Genomic DNA, 16,735 nt, shown 5'->3' with positions numbered 1-16,735 from the left:
CAGTGCTCGGCATTGAGAGGGACACACATAATGTGATCTCCCCTCTTCTGTGGTTATAAGAGTGATGCGTTTCACGGTTGGGGGGCGATGTCAGCCCATAAAGTTTTGAATAGCAGTGCCAGTGAATATAGCCCGTGGTGTTTCCCCTGCATCACATTACATGCAAATATAGTCGTCTTGATCCGGGCGTCTATGTTTCTGGAGCAGTGACCAAATAAATTGACCTGTAACATGAACTCAACATAAGAATTAATACAATTTCTTCAATTGGTAACACTCAAATGAATTATGTTTGTTCAACTACTAAATTTCAAAGTTATGAATTAACCTTTTAATTTAGGATAAATTCAAGAAGTTATCTTAACCAGTTGAATTGAACATTTTAATTTGAAAAAAAACGTTGAGAATATTTTTTAAGATGGTGATCAATTTTGTTTTTTCAGTGTATAAAACAATTTAAGTGTAATCTACATTTGTATATACATACATCTACTTTTGACAATTTGAGCAATCACATTTTTACATTAATATCCTTTTTTTTAAAATTTTGCATTAGAACAAAAACAAAAAAAATCCCTTAACATACATGCACACAAAATCTAAATCATATAATCATGTCAAAATGTTACAGACTAATTTGACTTCTGATGCCAATTAAGGCTGACGAAAGTTATAATCTGTTCATTTAAGGAAATTTCATGTTAGGGTGAATTTCGGACAAAATAACTAAAATTGTAAGGATTTCTTTTTTTAAATTTTAATTTCTTATCACTTGTCCTCACATTTTTAAGGATTCTAAACATTTTAATCTGAGAATACTGCACACTTCCTCCAGCAACAAATGATTAATACATTACTTAACTAATGCATTGATTAATACATGAGTGACTCTTAATATCCATTAAACATCAAATAAAAACTTTTTACTTTTCCATTTGGCCACTAGATGTCGCTGATGCCACACACATGTTTCCTCACCAGCAGACACAGTCCAACAGGTTGTAACAACTTTTCCGTTTGTCATGTTCCATCCTCTCACCATGTTAATAGTCACTCTCTTGCAAACACATCTCAAAATACTTTCGAATGAGTATCACCGTGGCGACATAACGGCATTGGAACAAATTGTGCAGGTGAATTAGGATTGTAATCGGATTGACAAATCTGATCACAACATAGTTTATTACTTCTCTTTTTTGTTTTAAACAATCAGTGACGTCACTGGTCGCTACACCTGAACATATGGCAGTAAAAAATGCGAATCTGTCGGGACTGAGACGACTCACCTGACGTTTTAACAGCCTTCTTCTTCTTCTTCTTCTTACAATTAATGTAGAGCGAGTCACCGCTGGCCAAATTTAGACCAAGCTCCATTATGTTGTGATAACATTTGGGTGCAACCCGCTCACCGGCTCCGTTTCCGGGGTCTCCGCCAGTGTCCCGCAGGCAGCGAGGTGACGTCACTGACCTGCAGCTCGTATAAAAGCGCTCCGTCGGCTGCAGCGTCCACATTAGAGGGGAAGCAGCGTCCGTGGGCAGCCTCCTCCATCCGGACGAATTACATTCAGAATTGACCCAAAAAATATAATAATAATAATAACATTGATTGTTATTCTTAAAAAACGAATATATTTGTGTTTACCTACAATAACAAAAAATGGCCAAGATGACGATCGTTCAGCTCGGAGTGGTTGTGTTCGCCATATGTTTAACGAGACAGGTGAGATGACGTTCCTGTTCCTTATGTTCAAATGTTTCTGTGTAGCTGTAAAGTGGATTTTATGAACAAGATAGTTTGTGGGGCTTATCTTTATGTATTACTACACGAAATTAGGTGTAGGCTACTGATTACTGGTTTACATGCTGATGATAAAGTTGTGTGATGGTCTGGATTACAGACAGATTTAATCAATAACATGATCCTTGATTCTTTAATTCCAATTTCTAAATTGACATGTGGCTATAATTACATTATGTTATATACTTTTTTTTTCTCCACATGTTATTTTTACCTGTTGACTCGCTTACACTCCAGCGAATTAATGATTCAGGTGCTATGCATTGTCTACCTGGGCAAAGGTGGAGACAGAATCTAAAGTTTCTTTTCGGTGCGGCGTGCCAAAGGAAACCTGACACGCGAGCGGAGAAACATAGGTCTCTCTTATCTGTTTTACTGGCCGGCCAGTCATCCTATATGCTATTACACTGTGTATAACACTGGCCTGATGAGTAGTCAGAAATGACAGTGTGGTTATTATTTAAAAACCTGTCAAACTCCGATGGACATATTTTTTTGCCTTATCCCCAGTGTTGGGGGATAATATGGCCCTAATCTCATTATGCTTCATTAGGTTTAATCCCTTGTTGAAACCCGATCAGTCTTTTTCTTTCTTGTAATGTGTTTGCTCATGAGAAAGTTTTTGCTGCAAACCTGTTTGTTATGTTTGGAACCTTCCACATCCACCCATCCCCTTCTTCTTCCTCCTCCTCCAACAGGTGGTCTCCCAGAACAGCACAATCCCCATGGGGGGTAACTCCACCTCCACCCCCAACACCACCACCATGGCCACAGGGACCTACAGCAGTTCGGCCAACTCCACCTCCCCCACCGGAGCAGGGGTCTCGCTGAGCGCAGGTACCTTCTCCCTCCTGGTCCCCGTCATCGTGGCAGCCTCCCTCCTGCAGCGCTCCTGTTGAAGCTCAGACCCCGCGGCCTCCTCCCTCTCCTCCGCCCCCGTCGGCGCTCCTGCTCCCACCTCCCATCCCGTCATCCCACGGCCTCACCCCTCTCTCGCAGAGACCACAAGACGAACACGGATGGACTCCACAACCTTCTTCGTCCTCTTTAAATTATAATAAAACATGTAATTCAAGACATTTCTTTATAGATAAAGGGGGTTTAAACTTGCATCTGGATATCATTAACAAACAACCCCCCACACACGCACACATTCAGCCACTTGCAAGGACTCAAAAGGAATGGCGGTGCACACAGCTTCCCTTTTGGCTCGCGTTTCCATAGTCACGCCATCACATTTTGGAGATGCTCAGGGCTGCGGTTGTCATGTCACATGTCTTGATTGAAATGTGGACCACTTGAGTGTACAGAGGTTTTTACTTTCTTTTTCTTTTTTTGTGGCTTCAAATCCACCTGGCTATAACTATCAGAATGGTTTTTGTCTAAGTTTAAGTGATATTTTGGCACATTTTCCCCATAATTAGGCTCTTCAGTCTTTTTATTAGAGATGTCACAGAGATGTACGTAGCAATTCAGTTGCCACAGGACTTGTGTCAGTTTTGCCTTGTGATATTTAAAGAGTTGTGGTCTTTTACAATGAGGGTTTGATTGACACCCCCCTCCCCTTCATCCATGGGTTTAGACCCGGGAAATGACTGTATGTATAACCTTGAGGGAAGGGTTGATGTTAGATTTATATTTCCCCCCCTTATAGTTTATATTTTGTATAAATGGAAATGTTGTACTGTTTATTAGTTTGGGTATAAGATAATGGAAGAAATAACAATGTACAATAAATTATGAAAAAAAAAAGACAACTGTAATCGTTTCTTTGATTCTCGTTTTGTCTAACTTTTCGCCAGAGGTGTTTTCTCTTACCCGTGAAACCACTGCTTTAACATTTGACCTCTCCATTCTCATCTCTCCTCCAAATTTCCATGGATTTCCAGCCCCAAGTTCATCCCGATAGTTGATTTAAAGGGCGTGGCGATGGCGTACGCATCGTTACTGGGCTGCCAGGCAGTCTAGACAGGCAGCTGCTGAGCTATAGGCCAGAGATGGACTCAGCATTCCCTGATGCCCCCACTGATCTCCTCTGGATTAGTGCCAGAACAGCACTGACTGCCTAGATATAAAACAGAATGAGCCTCTATGGTATTCCAGTGATGAACTGAAGTCCAAACAAGTATTCGCAAGGTATTCTGAATCAAATTCTTCTTTTTGACCTCCTTAAAGAAAGAGCATGCAACTGCTCATAACGGGCAGGAACCAGTTTTTTCAGCCGGATGTGTGAATGATGTTATATATAAGTATATATCTCCCAGTTACTGGAAGAGAACAGATGAGTTTAAAGAGGCCCAAGGGAACGCAATGTCATGTTTGATTAGGTAAATGAGTTTGGCTTTTGGCTGTTACTCGACACTCGCCTTAGTCCCGTTTATGTCCCAGTGCTCAATTCTCCAACAGCTGCAGAACATGGAAAAATAGACGCACACTAATATCACGTCAATTCAACGTTGATTTTCCGATGAAACATATTTGCAATGTACTTAATGGAAGAGGAGTTCACCTGGAATATGCACCATTGGGTGAAAACTGCACTGTTTGTGCAATGATCTGCCAGTATATATAAGCCGTTAAGCTCATGAAACTGGAGAAATGAAGCTATTCTGTTCTATTTTTTTTACATTTCTAACAATGGATTTTGTGGCATGTTGGGAAAAAAATCCCCACAAATTTAAAATTTTTCTGTGTTACAATCGTTTTTGGGTTTTTTTAAGAAAGAAGACGGGCACTTTGTGTTTTTCTCTGCTTTGAAAAGTTGGTAGAAAGCAAAACAACGAAAGGCAAAAAGAAAAGGGGAAAAAAAGACATCTCTTTGTGAGTGAGCCCTGCGATGGTGGATTGAGTAGCGTGCGGCTCGGAAATGCCTCAGCACCAGTAAAGCCGGCCTCATGACTCATTAGTCCGGCCCATTGTCTCTCAATCCTCTCTGCACTATTAACCTCTCCCCACACAACTCCATCTCCCCGCCGCCTTCCCTCCCTTTTAGCATCCCCCCCCTTTTTTCCGGATCCATCCATTAACTGTCCTCCGCCGGGCTGGTCTGCAGTGGGTTCGGAAAAATAACTGAGGGTTTTTCTAAATGCTTTTGAAAACGTGATTTTAACATGTGGGAGACACAACAAAGTGATGAGAACATCGCTGCAAAAGATTACACAATCAAATCAAAGCACTAATCCCTCCACATAAAAAGGTAATCAGACTTTTTATTGGATGTACAAATTGTCCCACTGTACTAAACTGAGAGTGCCTCAGGATATAATGTCATTTATTCCAGGTACTGTATATAGAGCACAAAATCTAAAAGCAGTATTTGCTGCATCACCGCCAACCCAGAAGAATCTGGAGCAGCAGCCATTCCTGAGAGAGGTCTGATCAACTTAAACTCTCCTCAATGAGAAACATGACATAAGAAGCCATCTAATTCAGTCTCTGGTATAAAATTGATAGATGTTGCATATGCATTTGTACATAACATAATTGCATTGTTCCTACGCAAAACTTTTTCCAGCCCAATAACCATTTTAGGGCTTGAAATTGAATTGAATTGAATTTGGTAAACACAGTTTCTGCTCTGAGTAGTAATTTACTACTAGTCTTACATTAACATGACTGTAACAGAGAATTGTTGACTGATCCCTATTGAAATGTGCCACTGCAGGTGGTGTTGTCTCCCGAATGTATTGTACTGTACAGGTGTCCACGATCCATGATTCACTGTGAACGAGAGGAAGTCAAACACAAGAACTACAGGCGCAACAGCAATTCAGACTCTGCACAAGTTAAAACAAATGTCATGTTTGCGAGAAATGTATTGGTTTACATTGTAGATGTGTTTGTGAACTTGTGTCCATCCCTGGAATACTACTGCTGAGCTCACTTCAAGCTAATAAAGTTTACAAGACAACTAACTTAACTAAATAACTGTGTCATCGGTAAAGATAGAGGCCTTTCAATAAATAAAGTCAAATATACATAATCAAAGAAAGAGAATGAATAATCATGTACAAATAACTTTTTTTATATGAGACAGACTATCTTGATAATGACACCTTTTGGATTATTGGAATGATCACAACTATGTTATTGTAGTATTTGTCTACTTTTAGCCAAATCTTTGGTGTCAACACATTTACACAGCTGACGCACAACTGATGTGTACAAGAGCATTAGAATAAGGCCTAGATGCTTCCTCAACTTAAAGAGAACAGTTTAGACGAGAAGGCCTACCGGTGACGAGGCAAGAGGTCACCTGTAGAAATAACTAAATGTCTGTTTTTAAAGAATGAACGCTGTTTATACAGTACAAGCAGGGAAACAGGTTCTTTTTCTTGTAATAAACTTTGTTGGGCTGACACTCTGGCTCGTGAGTGAACTAGTAACCTAATGTACAGTAGCACTTTATCGATTCACAGAAAAGTGGTTCAATAAACCTGTTTCCGTCCTCCTGTTTTCCCATTATCCAATCCCAGTACTTGGCTGAGTCATTTCTACGCAGCATGGTCTCAATTTTTCTTTAGTTATCCTCTATCGTTGCCCCTTTCCCCTTCCTCTAATTCAGTCTCTGATCTAAAATGAGAAGCAAAACATCGCTGGGTTTTGACCGTGCACCATGTTGCTGAAACTTTCACGTGGAGCACCGCTCATCAGTCAGTGGGTGCATGTTTCTCCCTGTAGGGGGTTTGTCTTTGTCTGTTCACCCACTGTGTCTCCTGCAGTCCCTCCTGACCATTTTTTAATAAGCCAGTGTTTCTGCTTCCAGTAACATCAGAACCATCACTTCCTGTGAGCCAGATTAGTTTTCCCAGTAAAACCCATTATACAAAGGCCATTAGCTCTGGCAGCAGTTGCGCGAGCTTTCTCGTGGTGAAATGGCAACTGTACTACTGCAGCTGTCAATAGAGTCAAATTATTAGTATTTTTTTTTTAAATGGAAGCTTCAGTTGAATGTTAATCTTTTCCTCTGTGAGTTTTACTCTCCAGGTCACCTCTTCATACTGTCCTCCATACACCTGAATAACGTACAGTCACCTCTCTTCTGATGTGAGGTGTGACACCCAACAGACCTTTAATCATTGATAGGCTTAATAAATTATTCAGATGGCCGCCAGTGTTGCAGGGACAATGTCACCCACACACACACACACACACACACACCTCCTCCACCCTTCTCTTGAGGGCCTCCTCATACATGTCTTTGTTGTGTCAAAGCAAGTGGCGCGATCGCGTGGTCATAATTACTACTGTTATGTTGTGCAATGGGACCAAGGTGTTTGTGTGTGTACTGTATATCCACCATTGCTCTGTGAATATAAGTATATATATATATATGTATGTATAAACTGATATTATATATAGTAGTCATGTTTCTGTCATTACGGGCCAAGCTCTCCTGACCTGTCTCAAGTTTCCGGACTCTGCAGTGAGACAGGCCTCAAGGTTTCAGTGGGAGATGGAATGGAGCTCTTTAGGGGATGACTCTGTATATTTCACAGATATCTAAGTCCATAATCAGTTTTCCCCGCACTCATCCACTTTGCTTTTCTGTGGCTACAGCAGCAGTCGTCAGCTGTATGAGAGAGTTTGTTTTCCACCCCGGATCAGGAGTTTGTTTTGGGCTCATGAATAATCCATTTCACACCTCGGCCGAATGTGCAGCTCGGTGTCACACCTGCCGAGTCCCGAGCTTGTTGCCTGGTGCCTCGAACTCGCTCCGAAACAGGCTGATTCATACGGAGGTTGCAGAGAGAAAACACACATTATTTTAGGCGTCTGACTTGTTCAAGGGGTCGAAACACGACAGAAGCTGCTCTCACACACACACACACACACACACACACACACACACTGTGACACTGAACAACACGTCGGGTTTCCCGAGAACAACAACAAAAAGCTTTTGATTTGCTTAGTGGAGAGACATTAAGACAACAGGTACAGTAGCAGCAGTACGCTGCCTGCACGTCGACTGAAAGTACTTAATCCAGTACGTTCATCAGCTACACTGACTGAGATATACTATGAATCACACTGAAGAAGGGAATTATACAGGTTGCAATTAATTGTTTTATTAACAGTCAACACATTTTGTTGTTTTAGATCATTTTTATTCCATTCGTAACCTTTTGGGTTTTTGAGGTCGTATAAAATCGCCAGCCTGCATGGTTTCATTTCCAGGTGGCAAAAATGCTGTTATAAATTAATAAATTGATTCTTGTGGGGTTCACTCTTTCTAACGAGCCATCGAGTTTGCAGTAATAAAAATACTAGAGGTTAATAAATGGTTATTCATCTAGAGATTGTCAGTTTTATTTGTTTGGTTATTATTTGTTTTTGTGGGTTATTTTTTGCATTTTTACCCCCAGAAGGTATTTCCAGATAGAAGTGTTTTTCCAGATGATAAAACAAAACTCTTCACTGCCTGGCATCATTCATACACCATACCCATACATAGTTCATAAATAATTTACTAGGAATGAATAAAGCTGCTAGCAACAGCGTCCTTCATATCATGGAGTGATAGAAGTTATGGCTGGTATAAACTTTTGCTGTAAACTGTCTCCCTGCTGCTCTGCGATACAATTGCAGCACAAAAGTTATCAGATCAAGGATGAAACAAGGACAGAAGGAGGTAGATTGTTTTCAGAAAACTCCCAAGACATTCAAATCACAGTTGCTGCTGCAGAACCAAATTTGTCAGCAACTTCAGCTGCGTGAGCTTATGTGACCCGAGGACCAGGACAATTTACACAAATTTAAATTTTTTTTGCACACCTCCCATCTCCGATTTGCAAGGTTTCCATTGGGGCGGGTCTACTCCATCACAGTAAGATGTTTCGATTAGCTTTTTCTTTACCTTCATATGTAAATGTAAAGGGGGAAAAATCACCTCTCCCATGCTTTTAATCTAAACGCTCTGTGGTGCTGTAATGAAAATGCTGTATTGAAATGTCTTTTGCAGTGGTTAGATAATCCTGAACCTTAGCTTTTTTAATCATGTTTCTGTAAACCCTCCATTCCTGTCAGTGTTTGACTTTATTATTTTTGTCTGAAAAAATGCTGTTGTCATTCTTCATATTTTATATATTATATTATATGTTTTTGTTCGGCTTGGTTGCAATTTATCAGCTATTTGAGAATGATTCCCGCCCAAAATAACAAGGTTAACTAGGCTTTGGAAATACAAGAATTAAACCAATTCTATTTTTGGGGATTTTCTCCCTGTGTGGTATAAATAAGTTTTCCCCTATTTTCCTCATATAGACATATTGATGGGCTTGATGCTTCAGAGACTGATGAATCAATAGCAAAAAAAAGAAGAAGATACAAACCCCTTTCATAAATTGCACAATAAACCACCATAACAAAGACATTTAATACAACACAACAATAGTTGGTGGAGCATTCAAGGATTTAATAGCTCAAGAGAGAGCAATGGATGTAATCTCATCATCACTGCAAGACGCAGAGCTCATGGTGAAGCATAAAAGAGTCCCAGGATTTTTTTTACTGTTTATTTTATGGCTTTGAAAGCAGCAACACGGTGCCCCTGGTCAGACTAATCCTTACAGGGTGTGACCAATTTTATTTTTATTGATTGGGCTTGCCAAAGAAGACGCCAGTACGGTACAGAAACTGTTTCAGTAGAGCTTTACTGAAACAAGGTCATCCCCATAAACAACACAATGAATTGATTTGTTTGTCAATGAAATAACAATTTTGTGCAAGATGTAAAAATTTACATTTCTTGGATTTGTTAACGTGGTTTAATAGTCTCAAATCTGTTGCCGTCTTTCATGCTGACCGATTTAAGTGTGGCTGGTTTTGATCAATAGACCAAAAATATACCCAGAATACCACCGTGTACACAACATTTAAAAAAGTAAACTACTGAAAACATTATCGACCACAGTTTTTTCCACAATATGCCAAATTAAATCAACAGTAAATTGATTTTTTTCTTTTTATTTAATGGCCACAGGGACATTTTAGAAACATTATGACTTGAAATAGAGGAAGGAAAGGGGGAAATGGTGGACAAAAGCCAGTAAATCAACTGAAAGGTCCTTCCTGCCAGCTGGTCTGCTGTACTTTTGATTCGGCCGTCAGGACGCTCGCTGCTCGCTCGACACAATGAGTCTCCCCTCTGCCGTATCAACAGACGGCTAAAGTGGAATCCATTAGCATTGATGGAGGCAGACGTCTATTAAGCTGTTTGGCCGCTCTCATTTTCACTAATCACATGTGGCTCATCAATGAGGCCCCATAAATGGATCCTGATTCATGTCCAGTGGGTGCGGTCGCCACGGAAACCAAACAATGAAAAAGGGGGGGCTTTGGCACCGATGCCGGCGAGCCGTCCTACAGCCGCCGCACATGTACCTGTCCAGCCACACGGGTGTTTTCTGATTGAGACCTCTTTTCGGGACGTGGGGGCGCGGGCAAACAGTTTGAATCACCCTCGTGGTGACCTTTTGGGCGGGATGACTTGTTGTCCTGTTGTCGTTCTTATTGGTGCTTAGAGTTATGTCACGTCACCACAGTTCCGCCCATTTCTCAGCCTGGTCCTACAGTCATTTAAAACACCTGTGTGGGTGTGGAAAGGCCTTAAAGGTTCAGTGTGTAGGATTCAGTGGCATCTAGTGGTGAAGTTGTATATCGCACCCATCTGAATATAACTCAGCTTCTCACCTTCCAAGCATGTGGGAGAACCTACAGTGACCTTCCGGTAGGCCAGTGTGAATAGGTCAAAGGCCTTCTCGTCGCTTGGCTTGTCCATTCTGTGCTGCTGTAGAAACATGGCGGTGCAACATGGCCGACATCAGCAGAAGAGGAGTCGATCCCCTAAAAGGACTCATTCTAAGCTGACAAAATCACAAAGCTTCTTATGGTTTTAGGTAATTAAACACTACTGAACACATAACTATGAACATTATATAACATCTCTGCCCTCCGATCCCTTTAAAATCTATGCACTGCTCCTTTAAAACGGCTTCTCCTGAGTCAGACACCAATGAAGAGTATTTCTGGTCAACTTTCTGTTTCAACATTCTCAATCCTGGACAAGCTCATCGGCCTCTGTGTGATCGGACGTGCGGGGCTTTAATTGAGACAACACTTTGCAGGCCAATAATATAAATTAATATTTGCTCTGCTGCCGAGCACAGTCTCATCCCTCCGTTGGCCTCGCATGGCCTGTTTAAGACGTGACAGGAGAGAGAGAGAGCCCACAGAGCTAACCTGATTTCATTTGCGGATCAGTTTTGCAGCGCCACCGTCCCCGCTGTCCGCGGCTCTAGCACACTCAGAGCGTTCCTCCGAGAGCCGCTCTCGTCCGACTCGCTGCACATCTAGGACAAACCATCCTCTCCTCTCCGTCTAATCTTTTTGGAAGGACACCTGATGCCACACGATGGCACCTGTTTGCTGGGAATACCTTCCTGCGAGTCAAGAGAAGGCTACAGGAGAAGCCCCAGCCAGAAACCTTACATGAATAAATCCCCAAACACAATGCCGGTTGAATACATGGATTCATGAGAGAGAGAGAGAGAGAGAGACAGTCTGTGCGTCTCCGTGGCATCTGGTCTACGCGGCAGCAGAGAAGCAATTGCTTTTTTTTTCATTTCTTTGTCTCTACGCTGCACTCGCCTGTCAGAAGCATCTGACAAAGGGAAACCTGCGCACGGCAAATTCAAACACTTAATATTGGCAGCAGACGGACCTCATCAAGGGCAACGGAAAATCTGACAATTTATGGTTCAGTATTTGCTGGATTCAGGAAAAGGCAACTGTTTTACGGAGTGAAACTAAAAACATTGCAGTCGGTTAGAAGTAGATTTGGGCCTCTTCAGGTGTTTGAAAGGCAATGCCGAAGTTTAGAACTGTTTCTTTCTGTCATGGTGTCAAACTATGAAGCAACTTGGACACACCAATGGAGGACTTCTTTGTGGAAAAGTGGCTCATTAGATCTTCAAAAGATATTCAGTTATTTCTGACATATTCTGTATGTTTAACTGCCTCCAGCTCAGATCCAGCTCAGCATAAGTCACGGAGACATGAATAGCCACCAGTCAAATTTATTTTCTTTCCCTTCACTACTTCTCATTCCCAGTGCTGCACCTCTCTATCTTGAGCAAAGGGAATCGATTCCGCAACCATAATATTCAACGAAGAGGCCAACTGGAAAGAGTGTCAAAAAGAAAGGCTGTTGGGTGTAGTGTTGATTTTATGATGATTTTAATTTCCTTTAGCAAATGGTTTTCAACTCATATTATTTCCGTCATGCAGAAAAAACATTTCACTGCATCTATGAGCTATGGCCTCGCTCTCTGTTAACAGCTGCATATCGCACCCGGCCGCAGCCTTGCAAACAGCAGAGCATGCGATGAGTGAACTTGAAAAGCAGAAGTGATGTCATGTCAGACAGGGATAGAAAAACATTGTCCGGGGTTTTTTGAGCGGAGGATGGAGGCTGAAGGACGAATATGAAAGACCTGGCGATGACATGTAATGACAGAGATGGAAATGGTTGACACGTAGCAAAAAACTCGACCTTGGGCCTCATTAAATGATACACCCAACAACTTTGTGAGGAGAAAATGTTGCCTCTTAAATGAACTGAGGAGCCTTTTTTCCCCCCTTCTTGACGATGTCTCATTAGCAGCCTGTCAGCTCGACTCGCCGCCCCTCCACTCCTCCTTCCAGCCGCCTCCTCTTCCCACACTCCACCAGCAGCCACTGACATTTGTGTAATGAATGTGGTTCATTTTCAGACGCCTGCCCAATTAGGTGTAAGACACTGTGGACGGAGGAGAAAGTTTAGCTGTGTTTGTGCATGTCCGACGTTCTCGGGCAAAGGAGCTGTGCGGATTATATTTGATCTCTGCGGGCATGAAGCAGATGTAGAAAGATAATTAATTAATTTGTGGACTACACTGAATAAATGTACAGGGTTTGTTTCTCCACAGCTGAGTGTCTCAAGGTGAATGCAAATGGGGTGTACGCAGGAGTACGCTCAGACTCTTTAATTATAGACGGCAGACAGTTTTATTGTGTATTCAGTGATCAGCACTGAAATTTGTAGCTCGTACCCCAAATGTTGTTGAGCAGCGTTCTGTGTGAAGATTCTAAAGAATCGGCCTCTTTCTCGATGTCTGTGAATGAACAGAAATTGCTTGTGTTTATCTTTGGTTGTCTGGGTATAGCAATGTCTTTGAAATGGGGCAGATTGCCAATGAGAAGGGTCCAGACACTGACGATGGAGCAGTTGTTGGCATTTCATAACTTTATTGGACACGTTGCATTTTGTATGCTTGGTTGGAACAATCACACAGACATGATCAATCATACAGTTTACATTGGAGTTTTGTAGCAGACGTTTTTGTTTGGTCTTGGGTGATTTTACATAGATGTATTAAAATAATTCAGAATAAGAATCAAGTTTAGGTTAAGATTTGGGTAAATGTTGGGTTTTTAAAAAAAACAAAACTATACATGTGCTTTCTTGACAAGAAAGACAAATGAGTTTCTTAACAGTCACGACCAAGTGCACTTGCGGTCACTAGAAAGACAAGAACAACCGAACATTGTCACAAAATAAACTAAAAACTTGTTTCTTAGTAAACATTTGCTGTTCTTGTTTGATTTGGAAAATATTTCAGTTTTCAGTCTGTTTATTTTGCCTTATGGCAACTGACTCGACACTTGTAAATTAAAAGATGACATGGAGTAACTGTGCAAACCAGAGAAAAGTGGCTGTAGTTTCTCCACATGTAATGACATGAAGAGTATGTTTTGGAATATACACACATCTGTCTGATCAAACCTTTTGAACTAGACAAAAATGTTCTTCAATACACACACGTATGTATATAAGAACATTTTTAAGGCAGATTTTTGAACTGTTTTAAACTAACTCTGACGCAATATGTCTGATGTCAGCATTTCCAGTTCTTCCTAATCTCCAGGGTAAACAGAGAGAGTTCATTACATGGTTCATTATATACATACTGCATGTCCACTGCTGCACTTGCAGTGTGCAGGAAGCCTGTAGATAAGATGCTATCTGTGAAATGAACAGAGGAGCACAATGTGTTACCTGTGGACTGACCACGGTGTGTGCATGCGTGCGTGTGTGTTTGTGTGTGTGTGTAGACACCCTTGGAATAAAACAGCAGGACATCAAGATCCTATTTTTTCATTGAAAGCTTACTATCATTAAAATAAATGAAGCCAATCAATGATATCAATATGTAATCATCAATATATAAACCCCTGAATAAATGGTAAATCTCATTCAACCTATAAAATGTCATGATTTCTATTTTTGTAACAGCAGCAAGTTGTTGCCCATTTAATACAGCCCTTTGCATAAGCTTGTTTTTTCCGTGATATACCATCATATGCCCACATTTCATGTCCTGAAGAGTAATATAATGAGCATGTATGCTCCAAGTGTGTTGGTCCTTTCTATTGTTTTACCCCTGCTGTGAATTCAAGTTGACTGATATGCCTGAGGGATGCATACACCGTAAAAAATCCAGTTACACTGCCCATAATATGGCCACTAAAATAACCATGAAACCAAATGTAATATCATATTTGTACATCCCCTGTGTGACCTCATGGTCCAGCTCATTAATCACACATTATTTTGCAAACACAAAACAAGAATGAGTTTATCAGAGGCTGTAAATGAAAATAAAGTTAATTTGACACCATTCAAACACATGTAAAACCAAGAGGGATCGTGTGTATATATACATATACAAAGAACGGTTCCTGCATGACAGTCAGTATCCATTGCACCATGCGTATGACCTATTCAAGAAAAAAATGGGGCACAGTTACCAAGGAGAGAGACCAATCTTTTCTCGCTAAAAATACAATCTGAGCCCGGCGAGTGAAGTGGTTGCGGTGCACTCTCCCTCATTTCTTTCTCTCCGTCGAGACTCAGGGGGAGCTGGCCTGTCACTTGATAAACAAAGCCCAGTCTGATCATTATCCAAACAGTGGCCGTTCATGCACAAAACACACCACAATCTCGCTGTCCAGCCGGCGTGCTCCACGCCTCCAGATACTCGTGTGCTAATTGGTTTGTTTGAGGGATGATTGGTGAAAACTAACAATCATAAAGTGAATGCGACAGGTGACTATGCAAAAAACAATGAAAACTATCACGCTGCTACGACGTCTCCTTCAGTCCAGTCAGATCTGGACAGTCCTTTCTACGGGACAAAATGAAATTAGATCAAAGATGTAATTTTTGACAGCAACCATTTGATTTTGGGTCACGGGTCCCAAGATGGAAAGGAGGCCTAGAAAAGCTACACATGGTGTTTCTGGGGAAGAATGACTCTTAAAAAAAACTGCAATTTAAGACAGATGCTGCCCTCACAGTCTGGCCCGGTCTTGTCTTGGGCAGCTGGTCAACAAGACATTTTTAATAGTCGTTATATTTGTTAGGGTGCTGACATCCTCTAGATGGAGTGTAAAAGGTTTTTTTGGTTTTTTTTAGCAGCAGCCAGCTGTATAATTCATTAGACAGACAAAGCACCCAATTCCCAGTGTGTCCTCTTTCCCTGGGGAGCAGTGATCATAATGACAGTGCTGTTTGTTTCTTGGTTTCATGCTGAATCATGATCACACGGCCACAGATCCTGGTTCTCCTTCTTTGCTCACCTCCCTCCCTTTTGGTCTCTGGAAAAATAAAAAATAAATCATCTTGCAGATCATGTCATTCGGATGAGACAAGTGTGATTTTATTTATTTATTTGTATGGCCTGTAATTCCGATAACATGAGGTGACTGAGGTGGCTGTTCCCTTCTTTTTCATTCCACATGAGATCTCCTGATAGGAAGCCCTGCTGCAGCAAGCCTTCCAGCGCTCATCTTCAAGGGTCAGACCACTTTTGGTGCCGGCTTAAAGAATCAACAGACCACAATGCTAAGTTGTGGTCCATTCATCAAGGGGGCTTCTTGTTTGTGACCACAATCAATTTTCCAGACATGCCCAGCAAGGCGCTAATTTCATGTTATAACAATCCATCATGTAACCATTAAAACAAACCCCAGTGTGAGTGTTCTCCCTGAGTGTTGCTTTGGCATAAACAGATCGAACTTTTGGTTTTCTGTGCTGATCTGCATGTGCATTAGTCTTTCATAATCCACCAACTTATCTCTGATGGAGCACCAGCATTCAATTTTACCATTGGGCGGACGTCTCAAACGTATTGGGTTATGATGTGCACTTGCATTTCCATGTAAATAGATTTTTATTGCTGCATAATGGATATTTGTGTGTAGTTCGGTGTGTAGGATTTAGGGCAGATCTATGGCAAAAAAGAAATATAATATACATTATTATGTTTTGATAAGTGTATCTACCAAGAATCATTGTGATGTTGTGACCTTTCGCAGTTCATGTTACCTGAAGGCCAGCACAAGTTCTCTTACTACATGCTTGGAAGGGGAGGGTGAGAGGGGTATGCAGGTGGCTGTAATAGATGGCACTAAATCCTACATGCTGAACCTTTGGTGGAGCCACCACAATTAAATCCCCTGCTCCTCTATGAAGGTAAAATTAAATAAAAACGAGGGGATTACACACATACAGTATATTAAATATGTGCTTTTAAAATATCATATAATTATTTAATATCTACAATTATTCACTACACGTATGTGTACTTAAATATACTTACATTACATATTTACATCAAGATTTATCATCACAATTTTTAGTTTAATAGATTTTTTTTATTAAAATACATTTATTTTTAAATACATTTTAAAGATTTTTTAAATATGTGTCATAAATAAGTTTTCTTCTTCTTCTTCTTCTTCTTCTTCTTCTTCTTCTTCTTCTTCTTCTTCTAAATACGTCAGAGCCGGTCAACGCCCGTTCTCTTAACCGATTGGCCAGAGTATTTGGCC

The sequence above is a fragment of the Scophthalmus maximus genome, chromosome 18 (genome assembly GCF_022379125.1).
Source record: "Scophthalmus maximus strain ysfricsl-2021 chromosome 18, ASM2237912v1, whole genome shotgun sequence".
In the NCBI taxonomy this organism is placed as follows: domain Eukaryota; kingdom Metazoa; phylum Chordata; class Actinopteri; order Pleuronectiformes; family Scophthalmidae; genus Scophthalmus; species Scophthalmus maximus.
Note: the sequence above shows the minus strand (reverse complement) of the source record.